Raw genomic sequence first — 22,857 nt, 5'->3', positions numbered from 1 at the left:
GAAATCAAAATTACCAGGTTGCTCACACAGTTTTTATGAATCCATCCTTTTTCTTACAGTACTGTAAAATAATTAACAATTTCAGTTATAAGGATCCATGACAGGACCTACACTTAAGAAATTATTTCTGCTGTATTCTTCTATGTGAGTACATTTTTAGGCAAGTTGCCTACAGAATTTATTTCATTTTTCAGAGGCATTTTGATAGAAAGTCTACAAGTCAACCCCTTCACCTAATCAGCCAAGAGGGATGAGGGCAAGAAATCATTTAGAGACATGGGCATTACCTGTTTTGTTGTTGTTAAATCAGGCAGGTCATAGAGCTGATATCTCAAAACACATTATATTCATAAACTGTAAGTATAAACTATTAGGAAGTACTAAATCTTACCATTTAAATAATGCAAATACAAATACCATCTCTTTGTAAACTCATCAGCAAGTTTAGAACAAACAGACAAAGGAACTTCAGGTTTTCATAGTTGCTGGATGACCTCAACTACAATGAAATCAGTGGAAGATATAAAAGCAAGGTTTTCAAAAAGATGCCTTTTAGTTGTGAAAGTAGATGAATACTTTCTCAACAGCCATTAGTCTAACAGCTAAAAAGTGCATTTTTACTATTATAAACTGAACTAAGACAAGAAACTAGAAAAACTAAACCATATATTTTGAAAGGTTCTGAAAAATTTTAAAATAACAGTAGGTGATTTTTATTTGATCTTCTCCATCATATGAAGCCAAGACAAATTACAGTCTAGATTAAGTGAAACAGTAAGCATATGTGTATTCAGACATCATCAGTAAGTGCACCAAACACTGTTGTTTAGGTGACATTAAAGTCAAGGACACTACTCATATATTTGAAGCTTTAAATATGCTTAAAATTTTTTGCTAGGTTAGGGACAAATATGAAAGAGATTTCAGTAGGCATAAAGATATTTTAGTCTTAGTTTATTAAGCAGTGATAAAAAATCATAGAAAGTCTGGAAATAGGAAAAAAACTTTGAAACAAATGTATTAAAATATGGACAAATGAAGAAAAAATGAAAAATAGGCAGTAGCTAGTCTTTGATTTCAAAGGAGCACACTTTAAAAAATTAAGGAAATAACTTAACAAAAATTTGAACAAGGCAGAACCTCAGATCCCTTTAAATCAAAGTCCCAAATCCAAATTACACTGGATGTCAAACTTCTGCATCTGAAAAAGATGTACCAGACTCATCACCAATCTGACAAAACCAGATTCTTCGTCTTTTTTTTTTCCTATACAACATAAATTCTTAAAGAAAGACATTTTCACCTATTTATATTAATCACCAAAAAACCCTTCCATCATCACCTGCCTATTCTTTACCCCATGACTTGAGTATACTTAGTGAAAACTGGTTCCCTGTTGAGTCAGGTGAACACAAGTCCTGATTTGTTTTATAGACATTGTTCACTATCTTATTTTATCTTTCTCCTTACAGATTTATATTCTTCCTTAAGATTTTATAAGGTCTTAGCTTTTGCCCTTCATTGAATTTCTCAAACATGCTCAAACAAAACTGAGCTTTGGCATTTTTCTAATCTCGATCCCAGAGACTCAACACCATGTTCAGGATAAAAAGTGAGTTTGAGTGGTGCACACATTGTCATCAAAGATAAAGTTTAATGTCCTCTTATATAGTCCCATTAAAAGTTAGTATAATTCTGTTGCGCTAACATAATTTAATTATTTTGAAAAATTTTAATAGTAGTAACTGAGATGCATGAGTTTTGTGAAGTATTATTTATTCTCTGTCGTTTTATAACTACTGAGGATAAAGGATTGGCGATCAGTGGTGTGTTTTCTTTGGTAACTGTGCAATCATTCATTGCTTTTAGGTGGAATTCAACTTTTAGAAGTTAATGTCCTGTTAAGTCCCACTTATCATTATACTTCACAGTATTAGGAATCAGATACTAATTTCAAATAAATGACTTTTGACTCAGAAAAAGACACTAATTAAATAAAGTTCTTTTACAGTAAGATGGAGTTTACAATCTTGTAAAACTGTGATATTTGGAGGCTATAACATTTTCTTATAGAGCTACTTGACATTTGTAAAAAGAGGAAGAAAGGTTAATGGAAAAAAAAATTTAAAGGGAAGCCTAATGATAGTGAAATGTATTTTGGCCAGGAATCCTTATTATAAAATATTATCACTTTTACAGCTTTGTCTTTATTGGGGGAAAAAAAAAAAAAAAAAAAGAAGAACTCCAAGCAAAACATTAAAGTAGCTAACACCTCTGTCTTGCAAGAGGTGAATTGCCCCTAGATTAAAGAGATTTGCAAGTTAAGCAGATGGGCACAATGCCGAGAAGTGAACTGTTAAAATTCAGATTCACATAGGTGAATTTGTCTCTTTTTTCCAAACCTTATAGCACAGCTACAGAGACTGTCCTCAAAAAAAAATGTGGCTCTATTATATAAGAATATAATTAAATATATCTCATTCAATTGTACCACAAGACCACGTGTGTTTGCATGTATGGAGAATTTTTTTCTTTGCTTATCGTTTCAGCCTCAAACACTGTGACAATTTTAACTGGTTTGAAGACTCAAGGGTAAGAAAGAAAGCATTGAATAAACTAAGGAGAAGTATAATTTTATCAACATCTTTTAAAAAATAAAAAAGTATGTATCAAAGTACTAGATATTTTAAATATTCAGTCTTCTCACTAACTTCTAAAAAAAACATTCTGAAAAAGAACATTTAAATTGCATGGTCCTTAAAAATATATTAGCTATATAGAATTGATGTTTAGGAATGAATGTATTATACTAGGAAAACCCTTCATATTATCCCTTTTCTGTATCAATTCAAGTACTAAATCTTTTCAAAGAAACTTTGAATATACTGACATCTACACATTCAATCAATGGCTTTGTGACAGAGCTATAAATACCTGTGTAGCAAGAGGGGGAAGGGAGAGACTATTTGCAGAAGCCAAGGATTATGGCACATCTGCAGTCACCTACGACGTCAGCATTCATACAGTAAAATGGATGATGATAAAAACCATACACCTGAGGGGAATACATTATCTGAAGCTAGCATAAATGCTTCATTACCATGGAAATGGTGCACAGTACATGACAGCAGAGAAAGTCAGTTGAGACAGGTCATTTTAATTTTTATTGATAATATGATCACAGGTGTGCTTTTAATCATTTCACCACTTCAGGTTTCTCATCAACTATCACTAATAATTTCATATGACAAGCATGGTGCCCTTGTGACATTACAAATACAACCTAGAGTTACTTACAATGCCTGCTGACTGGCAAGCCACTCTCTCTATTGTCAGGCCACAACTCCCTAAAGCCTATTCATTTAGTAAACTAGAGGTCACTCAACCTCTCCATGATGCCCTGTAACATTTGCATTTTATGCGAAGTGTGGATGATGTAATCAATGTCGGCAAAAGTTTTGACAATGTTCTCCCAAATAAACAGTGCCTTCTGGGTGAAGATGAGATGGCAAAGAGGCAGGACAGGATTCAGGACCATGAAAGATATAGGATCAAAAAGCTCAGATCATTTAGGGACACATCATTAAACTGAAAACAAGGACAGTCCTAATCCATAAGGCTTCCTGGCTCCCAGAATCTTTATGCTTTAAATTTCAGAAAAAATTAATTGAAGCTTTTGTATTGTATGCCCCAGTTTAGCTCTAACAACACTGCAGTGCCTGAGGTCTAGTTGGAGTCAAGAATGTATGATGCAGGAAGAAGTATTCACAATAGTAAATAAATACTGTATTGTGAGAACACAAGCAAAAAATATTAGAACTGCAAAAGCAATGTATACTGTATTTTGCATACTCAGTTTCACATTCCAATTAGATAGTATGCATAATGCTTTTAATCAGAAACTTCACATCTCCCTTCTTCACCCAGTATCCTTAAGATGAGTCCTAGAATGAGTTCTACAAAACACAAGTAGTGTGAAAAAGTGTTATAGTGTTGCCATTTAATTTGTTTTCCAAAATTCATGCTACCATTAAGATACAGATGGAGTTTTTGAAAACAAGTCTACGGCCAAATTTAAAATATAAATTTTGCCAGAGTCTACTGATAAGATCTATTAAACAAGCTATTCCACCAAAACATATATATTAAAATTCAGACCTCATACAGTGTTAAATTGCTCATTTTAAGGTATATTTCCTTTATAAAATTTTTTACCTTCACAACTAAGTTAATCAGGAATGAATGAACACTAATATTATAATTAATATAATATTGCAATATTAACCTATACAAATTTTTTTGGCATTAATATTAGTATATTTTTCCCACTAAAGATGGAAGGAAATTGCTTTAAAGCAATTTTGTGAAAGGGGAGGGGAGGGAAGGGGCGGGAAGGGGTGGGAAAGGAAGGGGCAGGAAGGGAAGGGGCGGGACTAATTTGTGGAATTTATCCAACCTTATCCTGTCTATATTAACTACTAATTCTTCATTAAATGACCATAGAGAAAACATGACCAAAATTATATTCCCTTCAGCAGATCTTGTCCTGTTGCAAATCTTTAGAGGTTAAGAACCAGGCTTAACACAGAGAAATGCATTTTAGTCTTACAAGAGATTATCATACTAAAATTTAATGATAACTTTATAATACTGTTTTAGCATGTGAATTAAAAGAAAAATTGACAAAGAACTCTTAGAAGCCTCCAATGAATTTGTAATATGAAATGGAGGTCTTCTATGTGAGTGACAATTAGAATAAAATAATTAATATTCTATTATACAGTAGTAAATACAATGCCATTTACTTTAGTAATGTCATACTGGAGCCACTAATAACCAGGAGTAAAATATAGCTTCTATTGGCAAAAAGTGCTTTGACGTGTTGTTAATAATATATGTTCTCACCTTTGTTTTCCTTCATTCCCTTTTTTGTTTCATTTGTTTTGCAAGTGCTTTTTGTCATAAATGTATGTCATCTTCATACTAGCATAGTATGAATCTGATAATTAAATGTAACTGCTGTCGCAGTAATTTAAGAAATACAGAAGGAAAATGACCAGCTTTCCTAGTAGTTACAATTATTCTTCAGTAACAGATATAATGACATCAGAGATAACATGATAGTATAATTTTTCCTTTCTTAAAATATTTTACTTAAAGATGACAATCATAAAAATTGGAGCAGCAGGATTTAAACAGTTCCATTTCAGAATATTCAAATATTTTTGATGTATTGAAAAATATTTCCCATGAGAGAAGGATGAACAGAACGAATCTATTCTATTCTGCTTTCTATTTGCTTAGCACAGGTGTCAACTAAAAAACAACACAGCGAACAGAAGGGATAAAATCTTGGCTTCACTGAAGTAAATGGCAAATCTCCCATTGACTTTAACGGGTCAGGGTTTTTCTAAAACTGGTTTTAAAATCACAGTTGCCAGAGTGTGAGACACCACTGAAGAGACTACTTTCTCCTCTGATGTGAGGTGAAGGCAGATTGGATGTACATGGTAGTCAGAGCAGAACATTGAACACTGCAGCTTCATGGCAAAGTTAATATGCTGTAAAATGCAGAGCTCTCCCAACCAAAAAAAATAAAAAAGCATAATTTGTCTCTTTCATTTGACATTGTCTCATAAATAAAAGATAAGAGGATGATGAATTATAATTTGTAAACATTAGAGCCAAATAATCATTGTTGATTGCTAATAAACTACAGTGAAAACTGATTCATACAAACCAGAAGTTGTACTGCAGCAATAAATATGTAGGAGGGCACTGTACTTTAATAACAATTGTTGTGTTGTTTCTTTGAATATTAATTTCTATTTGCATAGCTGTTGGCTAGAAACCAATGGGAAAATATTTCTTCAACAGGTTGAAACAAATCAGCCTATCAACAACTCACTTTTCTGCCATATTTCAAGTTCAAAACATTTCCACTTTGCCATGATAAATCACCCTGCTTGGCAAATGCAGAAGACTAAAAGTTAAAATTAAATATATTGTTACAAAATTTTTAAATCATGTAATGATATCCATTTAAAATAGGTATTACAACGTCACTGAGAAACTCCACCTTTTTCCTTCATATTCATTGCTTTCAGAAAGCTGTTTCTCCATTTTAGCAAGGTAATTCTAGTGATACTGGTATTAGAAGTTCCATAGAATGAGGTAGTTTCCTGGCAGCTATGAAGGGTAGAACATCTGTAGTGAATTCCATTGTCAAAGCTGTTGAAGTACGCTCTGCACACACATAATTACTACAGCTGATCCAAATTCTACAGCAACTACAGTATTCAAATAAATGGGAACACAACAGCACATCACCTAAGAATCCTCTGGCAGTACAAAGAGAAGTACAATTGCTGTGCACAGCTTTGTCTAAGCCTTTTAAGACAGTCTCCAAGATTCCTCAACATAAGTAGCAAAAGATCAGCTTTCAGACTCCTTTTTTAATTCCCAACACAATAGTTGCACATTTTGTGGCTGACTGGACTTATCTGTGTTTGCCAATATCTTTGAGGCATGGACAGAGGTAAGGAGATAGGACACAATACACACACGAAAATTTTCCTCTTCTGTACTTGACAAAAGGAATTCCAGCTGATGAAATTCAAAGCTACAGGGTTGCTATCTTTCTATTACATTTTTTTAAAAATTAAAAATTCCTGATTACCTTCCCTTTCTCAACTCCAAAATTTCATCTTTTCCAGAACCTACCAGTCCAGTGCAGCTTACAATGGGTGACCAAAAACCCCAGAGGCACACGTTGCCTTCTCATATTTGGAAATTTCTGTGTTCCTTAGAGTCAAGCCTTGTAAGATGGCTGGGATGAATAAGGTTAAATCACAAACTACCAAGTATACATGTCATTCAGCTTAAACGCTAGTAAATTTCCATTTGTGTTGATTAGCTTAAAAAATTCATACGACCTGTCACAGTCAAGCCTATTAGGACCATATGCTTTTCCAAAGTCTTGAATGTTACACTGCAATAAAACAAACAACTCCCTGCTCATCCCCCCACCAGGAGCCAGCCAAAGGAATGGAGGTTCATTTAACATTTATAATCAATGCAACTGTCATAGCAAAAAAATACCTTGTATTCCCCAGATTACTTGCAGACCAACAGAACCTGCAATGTAAGAAAAAAAAAAAAGTCTGCACAATTAGTAACTGAATACATATATATACACATACACACACACACAAACAGAATATTCTTTTGTGACTAGTATGTGTGCTTTCTGATAGTGTAAACGTAGGTATAAAAGCAACTGAGCAGTTAAGTATTTCCTTCTTCATGTCCTGAAAAACATTCAGAAAGTACAGCAAGTAACATGCTGACTTTAAATATACATACATATATAATTAATTACTTATAAACAGGTTCAGCTAATTACCCAGTCTTTTTAGGCTGGCAGTGAATGGTCTCCCTTTCTGAGAGCTGGTGAAAGTTCTAGCGAACTGCTTTGGTTTTCATTCTGTAAAATGTTTGAAAATATTACAGTATTTTGTAAATGTCTTGAGTTGCCCCTATCTTAAATGGAAAAAATAATGCCCTCCCTCCAAAAGGGCAAGAACAAAGCATCATGTCTATGAATCCTATATTTTTTCCTGGCCTAGACAAGTCCTAATCACAGAAGAAAACCACTCTCTACTGGGTCCTGGGTGAGTACAGAAGGGAAAAAGAGGTGAAGATCTCAAAAAACAAGGAAAGCCTCTCTTCCTATCCCAAAGAGCTCATGTTCCACTTGCAACTTTCATAAAGTGGGCTTATTTTAATGTTCCTTGATTCAATTTTTTTTTTCAGATGAAACCATGTGTGAGTTCAATCTGTGTGTAAGAAATCAAACTTTCCAAATTTCAAGCAAATATGAAGATCATAAGAATTCTAAACATAACATTCAAAGCTATGTATTCATATCAGTCCCTTTAAGATGTCTACAGTATTTAACTTCCACTTTCTAATTTTAACAATGACAGCATTTGTATTAAAAAAAGAAAAACAATAAAAAGAACTTTTCTGAACCTAAAATTGTAGCACCAGAAATAAAAACCTCTCTTTACTGACGGAAATTGAGTTGCCTACAGCATGACTCATTATGACCTCAAATTAGTGATCACATATTTCCTATACAGGAGACTGTTTATCATCATCTAAAACAAGAAAATACTTGGTCCCTGATTTATTTCAGATTACACAGCAATACAGAGAATGGCTAAAGTCTTTTCAAGATATACAGTGAAATATAAAATTAAGCAAAGAACTAAAACTGCTATAAAACAAATTATATGACATCTACTGATAAAAAATATAAGTGCCAGGGTCTGTCTTAATACAGTAAATTCAACATATGTGGTCCAACATTTGTACTTTCACCTCCCTGTGCAGGACCAAGGGAAACATCTCCTAAAACATGTTGTTGTTTGCAGAATGTAATACAGATACCACACACACACACACAAAAAAAAAAAAAAAAAAAAGGCACATTCATGAGTTAGAGTTAGGCCATGGAAAAGAGAACTACTCTCTAGAACATTCATTGCAAAATACAGAGTAGTAAATCCAAAGTGTTTAATATGTGATAAATAACATTACATTGGTGGGGAGTGGGGGGTGTGGGGGTGTGGGGGGTGGGGAGGAATCTAGCCGTTGTGTCATTTCCAGGCAATTTTAACTTAACAGTACAGTTAGCATCTTTACCAGATTCATCAGTTCTAAGCAAGAAGACCAAAGAGCAAAGAGAGAATATAAGGACCTTAGTGGTGTCACAGCGCCAGGATTCTAGATAAAAACAGGGTTTGCAGAGGTAATTATGACTTTCCCATAGACTATGTCCGTTGTGTTATTTAAATCTCTTATTCTTCACCTAGGCAATAAAAAGACACTTGGTATATGAGGCAAACCAAAAGAGTACCAGCAATACAGACACAAAGAACTGCAAAGGTTTATAGTCCTCGCAAGTCCATGGATTGCGTTGGGTTGTTTTGAAGCTCAGTTACAGAATTATTCCACTCTCCTTTAGAGGGCAGGACAGAAAACAAACTGTTGACTATATGCTTGTCGTCAGTGTTGCCTTGTAGCATAATTTTAGGAATACTCATACCTCAGTCCTATAAATTATTAGCTGATACACATTATATTCATGTGCACACACATACCCACATACACGGCATCCAAGGCTATTGTGATTTACTGCTCAGAGTCAGTTTCTGAATGCATGTAAAATGTATACATACAGACAGAGCCAGAAAGATTTTCAACGAGCTTAGTAACACAGTACAGTACGTATCCAATAGGGAGAGAATGAATCATAAATCTCATAATGTGTACTTGTGTTAGTTATGAAAGTAATTTTCTCATGTAGTCCCAATCAGAAACATACAGGCAAAGAAAATGAAAGCTTCTGGAAAGAAAAAGCCTCATGTAAGTGACACTTCATTGAACAATCAGTGGGAAAACACAACTCTACAACATCTGCTTCAGCTCTACAAATAAAATTAATTTAAATTAAGTACATAAATAACTTGCTATGTACATATCAACGTAATCAATAAGCAACAGACTCCTAATCACAACTGCCATTAAGATTTGTAGTGAAAGATAAGAATAAAGAGATAATTGCAATCAGAAAACATGCTGAGTAGAAATAAATTACAGTGGATTTTAAACAGGGTTGAAGAAAAGAAACGTTCAGCAGAAGTTTGCTGTAGCATATGAAAAGCCACCAAAACAAGAGGCCAAAATACATCTTCTTCTCCTTATCCCTCATCACTGCTTTTCTAAAGCATGAAACTCAATTCCTTTTCCCTTGCTGAGTTTGTTTATAGCTTGAAACAAATGTACACCTAAGCCTACCATCAGCTTCAGATAGAGTCTCTGAAAGAGAAAAAAAAATCTAAAGACTTGTCTTTTTTTATGCCATGCTACCTTATCATCACTTGTAGTTCTGTCCTAGAGTATGTGTTTTCTTATAAATTTTCAAGCTTCTTTTTCTTGCACGCAACTTCCCTGTTCACTCTTTTGCTCTATTTTTGCTTTTGAAAGAGCTTTCTGCACTCCATAAGAACATCCCTGTTGCTTGTTTCTTTTCATCTTCTTTCCACCCAAAGTCCCCTGTGTCAATTCCCTTTAGGTTTTCGTACTCCTTTTTCTCTCTTCTCTCCATATTCCGCCCAGATTTATGCCTCTAGCTTCTAGCTGAAAAGTGGTGAAAAATGGTCCTACCCTTCCCCAAAGCCACCTTCCCCTTCCTTTCCTCTTCTGGAATTTCTCTTTCACTTCTGTGATGGAGTGTAGACTTGTGGTATTCTTAAAGGGTATTCTGTAGCAGAAATTCATCATGTGTGGAAAAAAGGAAAATGGGAAAGAACCTCAAATTTCAGGAGACGCAATATTATTCCTAACTGATTGCCAGTGTTTATTTGTCTTCCTCCTGTTTTCTACCCTGATTTAATCTTTGGTGAGTAAATCAATTGCCACTTTTCTTTTCCTCCTGTCAGTCTCTCATCTTACTGCTGATTTCTTCTCTCTGTGGCCTCCTATCTCCTTCCTGCTCTAGACAATTCTATGTTTCTTCTGTATTAGCTTTAGTTTTCCTCTGTTCTGACAAATTATCATCCATATCTTTAGTTTCCTGTATCTCAGAAATTACAAGATTGTCACTGATGTTACCTAATTTACTGTTTCTCTTAATGATCATGACTGTCTTTTCTTGAATTCCTTCTCTACCTTGTCCTTCACTAGGATAGCAATTGAGGGTAACAGAGGAAAGACAGTGATGGAAATGAACCTTTGCCACTAGTCATCCTTTCTTAACAACAGGGAAAGTGAGCAGCCTTCCACTTCCTCCCCAACTCAGCCCAAATTCAGGTTTCCTCAGTTTCTTCTTCTTGTGTAACAGCAATACAGGAAGGCTATTTTAAGTATATGGCTTATTCAGAATTACATATATCTCAATACCAAGATGATATTACACAGAGATAGTTCTTTTCCCAGTTGAGTACATTTCCTGAAATTATAGGCCTTATGGAAATAGTAAACCTTCATTTCAACAAAGTAGTTCTGCTGTACAGAAGGTACCTCAAATGTCAATGGTATGTTCTTTACGTACCCTAAATTCTTAAAACAGCTCAGGGAATTCTGATTCCAAGAGAAAACAGGATAGGTACCTCTAAGAGAAAACAGGATAGGTTCCTCTAATGAATTCTGCTTGAAAAGATAGTGACTTGAGACATAAACAATTGGGGTGAAATTCTTCTCTTGATGACTTATTACTCAGGGACACTGATGACTTCAGCAGAAAACATGGCTGAGCATCCTAGCGTACAATTTGCTTCCTACTGGTTTTGTGTTTACTGAGACTGAAGATTACTCTAGGGGAGATACTGTATTTGCAGCAGAGAAAGCAATTATGTCTGAAAAAGCTGTTGATGGATCAAGAATAAATAAGCAAAGAATTGCATGCATATTCAGATAAAGACCTTAAGCTAACATAAATATATACATACGTGCATCAACAGTGTAAAAACTATAGCATATATGCTAGAATCAATCCATATGCTATCATCACTAACATGGCATCTGCTAGACACTTTAATGCTCCCAGCAGCTTGCAACATATTTGTAGTTCCTGAACATCAAATCTCAGATTTAGGAAAGAGACAAGCTGTGACACTGAGTCAAGAAGTGTCAGACAGACATAATGAAGAGAAGGAAACACTTTTAGCAGACTGAATACATCACCATAGTCTTGATATGAGGGTATGGCCCCTAAATATCACTTGATGCAAATGAACAATGCATTTTGATTTTCTTTTCCCTCACAGGAAAAAGATTGTGTTGTAAATTAGTAAAAGTTTCTTCATTTATGAATGAAGTAAATACCCTCACTAATTTCTGTCAACATAAAATGTAAGTATTTGTAAATTGTACCCATATAACTTCTGTAAGTATATGCATAAATGAAAATCTAAAATTTAACAGCTATAGATGGATTCTCTGCCAGCTAAAGCATTTCATAATATGAAAACTCAAACACACTAAACAGTTCCTCATTAAAAAAAAGCAAACAAAAAAATGAAACCAATCTGCGCCAATCTACCTCACTGCCCAACCAATAACAAAAAAACCCACAAAGTGTAATGAAAGGCTTTCTCAGTCCAGTGAGAAGCAAGTGTATTCCAAAGCTCCTAATCTGTATGTGCATATATAAAAAGCCTAGAGGTGACTTCAAGAAGAACAAGAGAAGAGAGGGAGACAGAAAAATGGACCAAAATGTAAAATGTGAATGCCACAATTATTTATGACATTACATCATCCAAGACAAATATAGACTCTTACTCAGTATACTTTATGAAAGTAAATGTGATTTCCTTGAAATTTTGTATTAACCTAAAAAGTCAAGAAATGTACTGGCAAATTCTTATTTCTATGCTCAAAAATTTAAAATTTTCCAAAAATTTTGTGTTCAGACTTTGCAAGCTAGCTTTAAATAACTTTATTTGGCAAGTTACAATTTTTAATTTTAATAATAAAGATATATTATACATATATAATATGCACCAAACTTATATTATGCATACATAATATGCACAAGTATATAACAGAACATCATGGGAGTTTTTAGCTCTCTTTTAGTTTTGTTTTACCTTAGGTAACCTTCAGTGAGTGGGAAATGATAATAAATCAGTACTTTTGCTCACTTGGTCCAGAATTTTTATTCCAACCTCTGTCAAGCATCGTCCCTCAAATAAATTGTTAAAATTGTTTGCAATCAGTCATAAAGAATTTCCAATGGTGTATAAGGAAAGAGACTTTTTCTCCAGAAAGCCCAAAGCACGTTCCAGAGAGATGCAGCATTAACAACAGCATCACAAGAGAGATTTTGCTGTGTGGAATTGAGAGATCACATATTAAGGAAGCAGAGTGAGACACAAATACATAATAAGTAACCACGGATATTCAAAATTGTCATGAAGTAATATATAATTATGAGATGAATATAAGATACTACACTTAAGCTCCTTTTCTTCAATCAGGAAAATCTGGCCTACCAACAGAACTCTCATTAGGAATCCTACATATTCTTTTTATGCTAGTGTTATTTTGTGCCATGTGGATGCCCTAAATAGTAGTTCTTAGAATGTATATGGGCCATTATTAGTCTGAGAAGGACAGTCTTTTCAGACAAGTGGGTTAGTGTAACCCTGTTCTACCAGGCTGCTGTGCACAGTGTATACTTTTCTGTTTTGGCACTGCAGTAGTGTTATAAATATCCTCCTGCTGCTGATGCTCACTAGTAATGAAAAGTGAAATCACTGAGGAATCAAGTTTTTACATCTCTTTTCCCACCCCGTATGTCAGTAAACACAAAACCATAGTACACTGCGTTGCGGGCAGGTGCTGGCACTGAGGGGCTGCAGGGAAGCAGAGATTCCCCTGCAGCCAGCACAGAGGAGCTCACACAGAAACAGATTTTCTGGTGTGTGAGGGACAAATTCTGCAGCAGGGGAAAAGCGTGAGGAGGAAGGAGTGGCAGAGAGGAACTGTTATGAACTGACTGCAACATCCATTCCCCATCCACCTGTGCCACTCACTGGGGAGTATGTAGAGGAGCCAGAAAATAAGCTGAGCCTGGTAAGAAGGAGGGAGTGAGGGGGGAGGTCTTTTTAGCTTTGTCTTTGTTTCTCACCATCTCTCTCTTTTTCAAATTGACTATAAGTTAAATTAATTTTCCCCAAGTTTACTCTGTGCTGCCCTTGAATGTAATTGGTAAGTGACCTGCCTGTCCTTGTCCCGACCCACAAGCTTTTCCATCTTAATTTCTCCCCTTGCCCTGTTGAGAAGGGGAAGTAAGAGAGTGGTTGAGGGGGGGTCTGGCAGCTGGCCAAGGTCAGCCCACCACATACGTGTTCAATGCATGTGGGTGCATTATATGGATTTCATCAATACATCTTTCATAAGAAACAACATATTTCAAGACTGGGAGAACTTGTAAGTGTGAGCTGCCAACCAAATCTTAACCTTTTTTTTTGGTAAACTCTCCTAAAACATCACATTTCATGCTTAAAATGTCTCTGTCAGAAAGTGAAAAAAAGATGATGCCAGGTTACAGCTTTCAATCAGACCATATCTATAGAAAAACAAAATCAAGTCCTTCATTAGATAAAAGCATGCAATTCAAACTGTAATGAATAAACTGTTACCTACTGAAGAACAGTTATTGAAGAACATCTGTGCTTACAACTTGCTTTCTGATCCAAAAGGGAATTGTCTCTTACTCCCACGCTCCCAAATCACAGACCTTTAAATATACATATGTGTGTTGAAGGATATGATGCTGGAGCATTTCTAAGGTGACCACTTTTGCTTAAGTCATGAAATGCTGCATTGAAAAATATGGAAATGCTTTAAAAACAACCAAACATACCCAAATCACTGAAAGATAAAAACTAATACAAAGCATCTGTTATGGGTATGGAATAAAATTAACAAATAAGACTAAGCCAGAAATATCAGAAAATACTGTTGAACAATAGCAATAATAAAAAAAGCCTGAAGCCCAAATATTTACTCAAAAAGAAGAGAAAGAAGCAGGTTCAATGTGTAAGTACTAGTATAAATACTGCTTACTAAGCTGCTGGGCAATGGTTGTCAAGCTCAGAATCTTCCAATCAAATAATACCACATTCAGAAGAGAAAAGTATATTGAAAAAAAATGAAACCACAGATTGAGTGGTGCTTTACAGGAGAATGAACAAAGCAAAAGGCTAACTGAAAATGAGCTTTCATTACTAGTTAAAAATCTTCAATCATGTCCAGTTCTCTCTGCATCAGGCCAACTCTGACTGTCAAATATTATGTTTGGGGTTTTTTTTAAATCACTGAAGTATCCTGAAATCGGCAGCACCAATACAGCAAAAAAGTGTTTGGATTTTCAAAGTGATTAAAGCAATTTGTTGATTTATACAACAGCATTTTTATCTTCAGGATCCCTGGATACCCGGTGAACTTCAGAGTAGTTTTGATGTAAGCAATACATTTTACTGGGTGGGGAGCAATGTGTATAAATCTCTGTCTCAATTTCACCTGCTAGAGAAAGAAGAGGATGCATCCTCATGCTTAATTCTTCCAAAAGACTTTTAAAAATATTTCATTGTTAAACAAATGGATGTCTGATTAGGGATGATAAGAATATTTTATTCAGGAAACTTATGAATAGATAACATTGTTCATCACTTGGCAGCAAAGCAAAATTAACGTAGTGAAGACTCACTTTGTTAAGCAGAGAGACATTTGCAATTTGGCTGTAACCACTTTTGAAATCTTTACTGCCAGAGGACTTCCAAAACAAGTTTGGTTGGGGTCTTTTGTAAAGAAGATGGCTTTGGGTTTATTTTTGTTGGAAAGCTTGCAGAACAATTAAGAACACAACAGACTTATCATGTGGTTTTGTGGGTTTTTTTTTTTAATAAAAAATAATCATGATTTTAATTTTTCTGTAGACATAGCTACTTTGCTTTCTTGAGGTTTTCACCACCCTGTCACTGAAATGAGTGTGAACACCCTGTGTAATTACAATGAATGATTAAGTCCCAAACTCTTCATGGTCTTTCTAGTTAGGGAATAGGAAGAAGTATGTATATTAAAAAAAAAAAAAAATTTATAGACCAAAGTACCGTTTACTAATGAAATTTACATTGTGACACAAAAACATAAAAAAAGGAAACCCAAGAAAAAACTAACACTGAATCATCCTTTATTTGTGCTTCATTTAGATTAACATGCTAAGAATAATATCAAAGTTTTTTTTATGGTGGGAATGCTTTAATCCTCTAACCAAGCTGCTTACACGTGCAAGGAGTGTTACAGGTTTACTGTATTAGATATAGTTTCTTACACGTTTGCTTTCAGGTAATCTATTCAACAAATCAGTACTGGTTTCTGACTAAAGGATAGATAATTTTATGCTGTGCTTTAAGCATGAAAAATATAGGTCTTACTGGTTGTTTTTCTTCCCTAATGATCCTAATCATTAACTCAAAATATGATTCTTTGTTACATCGGTGCTGAAGTATATGGGAAATTTAATGGGAAATTTGAAGTGAAGTTTAAAGCAATGCATGTGTTCTAATGTAAATTAATTGGAGGAAATAAGAAAAAAATCCAGTCACACTAAACCAGAAATCAAAATAAATAAGGAATAATGAATTAGTGCCTACCCTATGCTCATATTAGATTACTTCCCTATCAATTTATAGTAAAAGGAAAACATCTACTATTGCTCCTCTAGACAATTATTTTGCTAAATATAAAAATGATCAATGCATAATAGTGTTGCTCAAGGAATTTGATTGTTCAAGGCACTATTTGTAATAAATGTTCATTCAAGAGAATCAAGTGCAAATTTTAGGTCTACCTCCTTAAAAATTTAAATGAATGGATTCTGAGGACAATTTGTTTCAAAGCATAGTGAACTTTAGAACAAAAACTGGAGTTTTGAAAAACACATAGGGCAATATAGTGATGTACAAATGTTTGAATATACGATTATCACTTTATCAGTGTTATACTTTTTTAGAGTAATTCTACTAAGTACTATGTAGAACTGCTATACTGCCCTTAGAAATGTGTTTTTTAAGGTTGTTGACATAGTCTAGGGTATATGAAATGATAAATTACTATAGATCTGATTATATTCTCATTATATTGCTTCTTTTAAAAATGGAAATGTAATGATCAGTTCTCTGTATTGTGAAATCTTACAGCATGAAATTACAATTCATTTCTTGCAGAAAGAGTTGGTTGTGCATTCATATTAAATACAACAGTATAATTTGAACAGATTTTACTTAGTTGCTTTTTCAGTCTGTGATAATGTAAATTGTAAATCATTATGCCTTAGGATCCTGCAGCAAATAATATTGCATATATGTCCATAAAATGAGAATGATATTCTAGGACCTATTGAAGTTATGAACATTCTTTTAAACAGAGTTAAGTTCTGAGACAAATAACCCAACTTTCAGTGCATGACAAACATCTACAATAACACTCATTTGCATATGATCATGCAAGCCGCATTTGGGACCCAAAATTTTTAATAAAAGATATCCAGATTTTAATTTTACTGTAGACATAGCTGATTATTATTTTTAAATATACACAGCCCTTTGGACTTCCAGAGGGTTAAAATTACTGGGGTGGGGTAGGAATTTTAAGTCACTGGGGAAACTGGTTTGACACTATTACTCCTTGCTACTTCAGTTATTTTCTTGATTACAAGTACTATGAACAGGGAGTGTAAAACCCTAGAAACTTATTGCTTTAACTGTGTATGTCATTCAGCACCAGAAAAATACAGAAGTGGAATGGATGATGCACAAGAGTAAAACAGCAACTTCAGTGTGAGAGAAGCAGAAAACTTATTTAGGGAAAATACAGGTTCAAAGGAAACTTATTGACAGTACCTCAGTCACAACTTGGAAGAGTGTTTTGCAATGCTAGTGGTGGTATCTCTGGTATAATCCTGGATTCACTAAAGCTCTTTTGGCAAGTAATGTGAAAACTTATGTTACATGTTACATTAAAGATTTTTACCATATTCTGATTGTGCAAATTCTGGATGTCCTGGTGAACAGTAAGCTAAACATGAATCCACAATGCACCCTTGCAGCCATGATGGGAAACTGTGTCCTGGGTTGCATTAACAAGATTACAGACAACTTATTAAGGGATGTGATAATGCTGTTTTATTAAGCACTTCACAGAACTGCAGAGGGACTGGGGCTGGTTGGCGCCTCTGGAGATTGTCTAGTGCAACTCCCTGCTCAGAACAGGGTTAGTTAAAACAAGTTGCACATGGTGTGTTCCAGGTGAGTTTTAATATCTCAGAATGGAGACTCCACAACCTTTCTTGGCAACCTCTGCCAGTTTTTGACAACCTTCACAGGAAAAAGTATGTTTCTTATGTTCAAATGGAATTTCAAATCTTTCATGTTTTGCTCACTGCTTCTTGTCCTTTTCACTGGGCACCACTGAGAAGAGTCTGGCTCCATCTTATTTACACACTCCCACTCAGGCACTTAAACACATGGATAAGATCTCTCCTGAGATTTTTCTTGTTCAGACTGAACAGTCCCAGCTCTCTCAGCCTCTCTTCATATGTCAGATGCTCCCATCCATTAATGACTTACTAGTCCACAGCTGGAATATTCTGCACAGTTTTGGTGTTACAGTTTAAGGGAGACTTCGAAATATCTAAGAGAGTCAAGCAGCTAATGACGTGCTTCAGGGATTGGAGAATGTGACATCTGAAGACATAGGCTTTGTTCACCCTGAAGGAGAGGCGGCCCTGATGGGAATCTAACTACAGTCATCCAGTACCTAGACGGTAGTTATGGAGAAAATGAAGGTACTTTCTTTGCATAGATACATGGTGGCAAGGGTTCACAAACACAAGAAAAAAATCATACTTGGAAGAGCAATTAAGCATTGGAATAGGTTGGACAGAAAGGTGGTGGAATCTCCCTTCACAGGAAATTTTCATGAAGTGGCTTGACAAGGCTCTCGATAACCTAATCTAAGGCTCTAATTTCAACTGGAGGTTTGACTAAATGGTCTCCAGATGTCTCTTACAACTTAGACTTTTCTGTGATTCTATAAATCCATTCGAAAATTTCTTCCTATGGTTATTCAAATGATAGATGTGAACTTAATGAGTTGCATTTGCTACCTATGCTCACAGAGAACAGTTTTCTTCTCTGCAGCTGCCCCAATTGATATGAAATTACTTTCATTATCTGCTCTGGTACTAACAGTGCTGATTATTTTTATGTTTACAAAGCACTTCTCATTAGAAACTATATAAATAATTGCCTGCAATTTTACAAAAAAAAAAAAAAGGGCTAAACATTTTTTTATTTCACATATTTTCCTTAGGATCTTTGGAGGGGAGAATAATTCTAGTCAACACAGTTCAGTTGTTCTACAAAAACAGAATAAGTGGATTGAGTATTTTTTTATTTACATTAAAACATTCAGACAATCTGAATCTGAAAGTGTACTCAGGCAAGCAAGGCTAAAGGACATTAAAACTAGTCTGTATGGCACGGACATGACTTTCCTTAGTCTTGTTTAATTACCTAAAATTGGATACTTTCTAATTTTTGAACAAAAAGTTCTGTCATAATCAAAGATTGTATCAATTTTAGCAGAAAATTGTTTGGCAAACTTATTCCCCACTTAATCTTACATTTCATTTTTGTCATGCTGTTAAACTGGCCAGATCTATTACAAAGACATTTATTTAGCTTTGTTATTGAAAACTTTATCTTGTGACTTGCATAGTTTTCAAAGTACAGTTATTCCTTTAGTTATTGTATCAGGCATTTTTCAACACAAAATTACATGAAGATTTGCAACCTCAAGTAGTCAGCTGTTGTTAAGAATAAACTTCAGAAAAGAGAGTTGGAAGGAGATTGGGCACTTCTCTGGTCTGGGACACCAACAAAGTGAGTATATCTATTGGTTTACATAGATTTTCTTTTTTTTATTCATTATCGTATGATGAATATAGAGACATGTTTTTTGTGCAATTAAGTCAGCAAGCAATTGTTGACATCTATTTTACACTTTTCAGTACCATTCAGAAATACTAACTTGGGTCTTGAAGTCAGCAAGATGGCATCTAAATGGTGTCACATGGGTTATTAAGTCCTTCTTTATTGTCCATCTTTTGTAAAGTTTGCACAATAAGTCAAAATTCATAGAGCTGGTAGGGCAATAGCTGTTATACACAGCACATTTAGAGAAAATTATTATTCTATGGATGGGCTTTGATGCCATTAATTTTTGGGAGGAGGAAGGCTTTTTTGAGAAGCTGAATTCTTCAGATGAAGTTCAGGTATCTTTTGAATAGAAGAGAATAGAATAGAATAGAACAGAACAGAACAGAACAGAATAGACTATTTCAGTTTGAAGGGACCTACAACGATCATCTAGTCCAACTGCCTGACCAATTCAGGGCTGATCAAAAGTTAAAGCATGTTATTAAGGGCATTGTCCAAATGCCTTTTAAGCACTGGCAGGCATGGGGCGTTCTTAAGTTTGGAGGAGATATAGATAAGATAACTTCTTGCTACAAGTACACAGTGAGCCAACTAGGAAAGATGCCCTCCTAGACTTCCTATTTTTTTTGAAGTTAAGATATTATTTAATTTACAGTATTTACAGACAGATTTGCACTTCTGAAAATTCACCCTTCTGCTGAGGATCAGTAAACCTAATGAAGTGTCAAGATGTGACAAAAGTGATACAATTGCAGAAAATTATCAGATTCCAAACTGGGTGGAAATTTAAGGGAGAATTATCTTTATATTCATACACAGGAGTCTGCTAAATGGATGTTCCATTTCTAAAGTTATCATTCATTAGGAAAGAAAATTCATAAACCAAATCAGACTTTCTAAAAAATAAATTCAGATTTAAATTCAGCTTTTCAGGAATAGGCAGAATAATTAAAAGATTTGTAAACAAATCTGCCCTATCTATTTGGACCTTCCTGAATCAGTCTTTTCTTTTAGTCTCTCTTTCCACCTAATTGGTTTACAGTGCCTTCCTGGACTGAACAAATACTAGAAAATCCATTTTGTGTCTGTAGGAAACTCTGCTTATCATCAGCTCAACAGCATTACTGTTCACTCACTGTTACTCCCAGAGGACACTATTACTTTTACAGATTCCCCCTTTACTGGATCTTAACATATTTTCATGCCCTGTGCTATTTTCCAGGACCTTTCTTCCCTCCTTCCCACAAAATACACATCACTCTATGGAAGGCACAATCTTCCACAGATGCACATGGAGCTCCTGAGAAAGATCAGACTAGAAAATGCAACATACCTATGGAAGCAGGGACTGGTGACCCAGGAAGAACATAGAGACACTGTCCAAGCAAGCAGGGATGGGGTTAGTAAAGCTAAAGCCCACCTAGAGTGTCCTCTGGTAAGGGATGTGAAGGGACAGATGGTTTCTATGGGTACATCAGAAGCAGAAGGAAGACAAAGCAAAATGCAGGCCCACTGCTGAACAAGAGAAGGGACCTGATGACAAAGGACACTGAAAAGACTGAAACACACGGTGCCTTCTTTGCCTCGATCTCTAAGGGCAAGATTCAGGTACCTGAGACCAGCAAGAAAGTCTGGAGGAAGAAAGACCTACACTCAGTTGCGTAGTAAGGACCCGGTTAGGGATCATTTAAACAAATGAGTCATACCCAAGTTCATGTCACCTGATGGGTTGCACCCACCAGTGCTGAAGAGTTGGTTCATGTCATCACCAGACCCCACTGAATTTATCTTGAGAGCCTGTGTTGACTGGGGGAGGTCTCTGAAGACTGCAAGAATGTAAAGATCGCTCCTCTGTTCAAGAACAGAAAGGAGGAGGATTTGGGGAACTACAGGCCAGTCAGCCTTTCCTTGATCCCTGGGAAAGCAATAGAGGAAATCCTTGTGGAAACCATTTCTAAACATGACGGACACAAAGTCATTTAGGACTACTTGTCATGGATATATGAAGGGGAAATCATACTTAACCAAATTCATAGTCTTCTATGATGAGGTGACTAGAATGGTAAACAAGTAAAGAGCAGTGAACATTGCTTCTCCTGAATTTAGCAAAGCTTTCATCACTGTCTCCCCTACCACCCTTATAGGCAAACAGGTGAAGTATGGACTAGAAAAATAGACAATAAGGCAGATCAAAAACTGGTTGAACTACTAAGCTACAAGGACTGTGATCCGCTGCACAAAGCCCAACTGCAGGCCACTTACTCCTGCTGTATCCCAGGGGTCAATACTGCCTAACTGGGTCCAACACTATTCAACATGCTCATTAATTACCCGGATAATGGACAGAATGGTCCTTCAGCAAGTTTGCAGAGAATACCGAAGTGGAACAGTAGGCTGATACACCAGATAGGTGTGCTGCCATTTAGAGGGACCTGGACAGGTTGGAGCAATGGCCAACAGGAACGTCCTGATGTTCAACAAAGGGAAATGATAAAACCTGCCCTTGTGGAGGAATAACTGCATGCAGCAGCAGCCAGCTGGAGGCCAGCTGTCTGAAAAGCAGCTCAACAGAAAAGGAAGGTCCTTGTGGTCCTGGTGGACAATAAGTTGACTATGACCCAGCAACGCACCCTTGCAGCAAAGAAGCCTAGCAGCTTCCCAGGCTGCATTACGAACAGCATTGTTGGCAGGTCAAGGGAGGTGATCATTCCTCTCTGCTCAGCACAGGTGACATACATCTGGTTGCTGTGTCCTATGCTGGGCTCCCCAGTACAAGAGAGGCATGGACACACTACAGCAAGTTTAGTAAAGGGCCAGAAAGATGATGAAAGGACTGGAGCATCTGTCATATGAGAAGAGGCTGGGAGTGTTTAGCCTAGACAAGAGAGGTCCCATGGGGCAATTTATCCATCTGTATAAACACCTGATGGGGCAAGCCAAGAAGATGGACCTAGGTACTTCTAGTGGTGCCCAGTGACAAAACAAAAGGCAACAAGCCCAAACAGAAAGAGGGGAAATTCCATTAAATATAAGAGAAATCTTTTTTATTGTGATGGTAGGGTCATACCCTCAAATATCACATGCCTCTCAACATCAGGAAACACTTTTTTACAGTGAGGGTGACCAAGCACTAGCACAGGTTGCCCAGAGAGGTTGTGGAGTCTCCATCCTTGGAAATATTCAAACCTGCCCAGACACAGCCCTGAGCAACCTGCTGTAGCTGACTCTGAATGAGCAGAGGGTTAGACTAGATGATCTTCAGAGGTGCCAACCAGCCTCA

The 22,857-nt window shown here is 35.8% G+C and overlaps 1 protein-coding gene across 3 annotated transcripts in view; it reads right to left on the bottom strand.

Annotated features, from left to right (window-relative positions):
- The window catches only part of PTPRD (protein tyrosine phosphatase receptor type D), a 1,297,083-nt gene that overhangs the window by 693,526 nt on the left and 580,700 nt on the right, over positions 1-22,857 (bottom strand). For all 3 annotated transcript variants that reach the window (XM_052775887.1, XM_052775885.1, XM_052775888.1), the window contains one exon: positions 7,102-7,137. The gene's annotated coding sequence lies outside the window, so the exon portion shown is untranslated. The remainder of the gene's footprint in view (positions 1-7,101; positions 7,138-22,857) is intronic.

This window comes from Harpia harpyja, chromosome Z, assembly GCF_026419915.1.
Source record: "Harpia harpyja isolate bHarHar1 chromosome Z, bHarHar1 primary haplotype, whole genome shotgun sequence".
Classification (NCBI taxonomy): domain Eukaryota; kingdom Metazoa; phylum Chordata; class Aves; order Accipitriformes; family Accipitridae; genus Harpia; species Harpia harpyja.
This window is presented reverse-complemented; position numbering and strand designations above follow the sequence as displayed.